General features: G+C 31.8%; 1 long non-coding RNA gene across 1 annotated transcript; it reads left to right on the forward strand.

Moving 5' to 3' along the window:
• The first annotated feature begins 670 nt into the window (after positions 1 to 670).
• LOC113299513 lies at positions 671 to 3,516 on the forward strand. Its single transcript, XR_003335090.1, has 3 exons — positions 671 to 980; positions 2,190 to 2,359; positions 3,097 to 3,516. It is a non-coding gene; the product is annotated as an uncharacterized LOC113299513 (long non-coding RNA).
• The last annotated feature ends 432 nt before the right edge of the window (positions 3,517 to 3,948 follow it).

A 3,948-nucleotide genomic window follows, 5' to 3' on the forward strand; every position in this document is an offset into this window, starting at 1 on the left:
ATGGATTTGGAGGAACATAGAAGGTTGGGTTGCTACATTGTATGATCCTACAATGTATGTGATATAATACGTTTTCTAATTTATTTATCATTGATTCTTACAGATTTGTACTCTACCTGGAAGCAGTGCAGCAAATATGTACTCGAATTTGTAAGCATTCAGATATATAATCGGATTTGTAAGCAGTACGACAGATATGTACTCAGATAGATATGTACTCAAATTTGTAAGCAGTGTAGCAAAGATGTACTCGAATTTTTAAGCAGTGTACCAGATGTACTCAAATTTGTAAGCAGTGTAGACACACACGTTTGGTAGTAATGGCCATTATGGACATTTCCATGTTTTAATTAATTTTGGATCTCCGGATAAAAAAAAATTCCGGTTGGACCCTACTATAAATAATTATATGGGCCTAGGACCAAACAAGAAATTTTCCTTTTAAAAATTGAAGAATTTGGGAAGTGTTTTGGGTAAAAAGCACTTTGATTTTTTTTAGAGAAATTTCTTGTTTGGTCCTAGGCCCATATAATTATTTCTAGTAGGGTCCATCCATATTAGTTGTTTAACCGGAGGTCCATAATTGTTCAAAATAAACGAAATGACTAAAATACTCCCTGTTTCGGTACGTGCGTGTCTACACGGTTCCCTGTTACCCTAGTATCACTCGATCTCTTTCTCTCTCCCAACAAAAACCCAATCTCGTCTTTGCCTACTAAACAATGAACAAAATTCTGAAAATCATCATAAAAATCTTATGATCATCAATAAAAATTGAAGAAATCCATGGGAACCATAAGAATTACTTTATTCTCATACTGAATTATCTAAAAATTCACTGAAAACCCTAGATTTTCTGTGAATCTCCATTAAAATAGTAAAAACAAGAAGAATCATCAAAATATTATGAGAAGAGTAAGTAATTCTACTCCAAATCAGTAGAAGAAATACATCACAAAGTACGTAGTACGCAAAAAAAGGTATTACAATTATGATCTTTTTCACTTTCTATTTTCCATTTTTTTTCTAATCCAACAATATATATCTCTTACATTGAAGAAAACCCTATTTTATGCTTGAAAACCATCACAAATAACACGCAGTTCGTTTTGTATAGATTCATCACCTGATTTTTTTATTCCATGATCATGGAGTGCAGATCTGCTATACTCATATTTTTTTAATTTTTTTAACATCCAATAACTCTTTTATTTTCTATGCTTCTTTCTCTTATAATCTGGAAGTGTAGATCAGTAGCAGAAGCCAAGAAATCTCCAAAATAAGTAACCAAAACACGGATGTTCCTCTTTTAATCCAACATTTTGTTCTAATTTTTGATGTTCTGTTATGTCTAAAAGTGTAGATACCATACTGTGTTAATTTATGTCGATTATATGTGATTTTCCATACATGGAAAGGGATTTTCTAGAAGTGCATATTGCCTATACTCTATTGTTTATGTTCTACTATGTTATACTCTAGTAATTATATGATTTTGTGTGATTTTCCGTACATGAAATGTGCAGATTATTTATACTCTATAGAAGTTATACAGTAGTTTTGAGTGTTACACTTGTGTGATTTCTTAGAAGTGCAGAATGACTGTACTGTATTAATGAGACTGCAGAATGCCTATACTGTTTTGATTTTTATACTTATGTGATATTTTAGCAGTACAGATTGTCTATATTGTTGCTATTTGTTTGGTTTTTATACATGTGATGGAATAGTAGAAAGAGATTTAAGCTTTTCTTTGTGTTCTTTGGCTTTGCTATAATTATGGTATGATGACATACTTATTGTTTTCAACCACTGAAATTTTTGGAGGGGAGAAACCTACCAAGAGAATCCAGGTCGAACATTAAAGAAATCTCGATGGAAATTACCAAAGATTTGTAGTTCGTAGAGTACCAGATAGCAATACGACACTAAAATTTATATATGTATATATTCTAGAGAGTGTATATAGACTATACTTGGTTTGTAGCATATGTTAATAAATTTTGAAACAATGTATAAACTCTTCAATGGTAAAAATATGTGTTTATGTTACTAATGTTTGGAATTCAGAAGAGTGTATATAATCTGCACTCATAAAAAATGTGTATTTATGTTTGTATTTCAGCTTTCGTCGAGTATGCTCGATAAGATTACTGTTATTGAGCAGAAAGCTTTATATGAAATTGCAGATAAGTTGCAACGACGTCAAAAAATGGATGGCGTTGAAGAGTAAGGAGTAACAAAGGTGCGAGAAATGGATATTATTGAACAATGAGTCCCATAGGTATGACAAAAGGAAAAAATATATGTTTTATGAAGAGGAAAAGTACGAAGACTTGATGTTAAGAAACCATAAAAGGTATACATATTCTTTTTTTTTTTACCACTCTTCACATCAATAAGCATGTTTCTTCAGCATATATCTTCAGGAAAATACATGGTCACTTGTTATCCTTTTTATGCTTTCTTATTACACTGATGAAGAGAAAATGAACCAGTTCATTAACTACATGTTTTGTCATTCTTTCTTGATCATTATACTAGGACTAGGCGGTCTAATGTGGTCTAGACTCTAGATGTTTCATTTTCCTGTTATGGTAATTAGCTAGCTTGTTTTGTACACTGCTATAATATTTCTTATGAATTTGGTACTGATGGCGAGCCTTTGTCCTGCAATACTCAGAGCCTGCACTCCACATGTCAGTAGGGTCGAGATGCTTGTCTAGTAGTGTTATTCACATTATGATCCAACAGTGTAGATAACCTATACTGATAAAACCTAGCTAGTTTGGGTTATTTTTTTACAAATGCATTTACTATTTTGTCTTGATTTTTGTGTATAATCCACAACTACATATATGTTGTATTGAAGAAAAATTTAGTTTATTTTGAGAATATGATCCCTGAGACCTGAGTGCATATGTACTATACTGTGATTTTCGCAGAGTACATCATGTATACACTGTGGTAAGCATTTTAGAACATTTTGTTATATTCTAAGATACTATCATGTGATTTGTTATGTAAAAAACTTATTATCGTATTTCAAATTCGATTCGAATAGATTGTTAATGATCATTTTGATTATTTTGGTAGGCATCAGTCAATCAATTAGATGCTGCAAAATTCTTAAAAATAACGAAGGAAATAACCAAATATGGAACTTCTGAATGGAAAGATATGCACAGTAATATTCATGGATTGAATAGTTCCTGCGCAGATGCTTTCTGTATGGATCTGAGAGCGCAGCAACAACTGCAAAAGGGGATATTGGTGTTCTTGCAGCATCATAAGGGGATATTGGTGTTCTTTGTTATTTATTGTCTTGTCACTGTTAAATTTTTTCTATATTAATTTTGATATATGTTTTTCTAAACATATTATGTATTCTGTATGTCTCCATTTGAGAGAGTCTAATGGAGATAGGAGTAATTGAGATGTGATTGGATCGCAAAGGATATAAGATTGTATGGATTTTTTCAAAGTACATCTTTTATACACTATGATTTTCCAGGAGTGTGTCGTTTATGTACAGTGGTTTTTTAGACTACATTGAAAATGCACCAATTAATCAGAGTGTAGATGTATTGCACCGCTTTAAAAAGCCAGTGCAGATGCGCTCTCATAAGTTCAAGCGCAATTGCGCTTCACTGCTTTTAGACGAGTATTAACCTTCAAAACAATATAACAAGTTGTGATATAGTGAAAAACATCAAACATTCTTTATTACAGGTTCCAAATGTTTCGAATAAAACATTTATATACACTCCAAACTACAAATATTTTTGTATGGTACAGATACAACATTTTTATCTCAAATATAATCAATTATAAAACTCTAATCTAGCAAGTTTCCGAGATTTTTTGTAGATAGAAAATGCTAGTTTAGCAAGAGGAAATGTAAGAAACAGGCTTTGGCACTTTGAACATGTGTTGCCTATCCTTGGC

This window comes from Papaver somniferum, chromosome 7, assembly GCF_003573695.1.
Source record: "Papaver somniferum cultivar HN1 chromosome 7, ASM357369v1, whole genome shotgun sequence".
Taxonomy (NCBI): domain Eukaryota; kingdom Viridiplantae; phylum Streptophyta; class Magnoliopsida; order Ranunculales; family Papaveraceae; genus Papaver; species Papaver somniferum.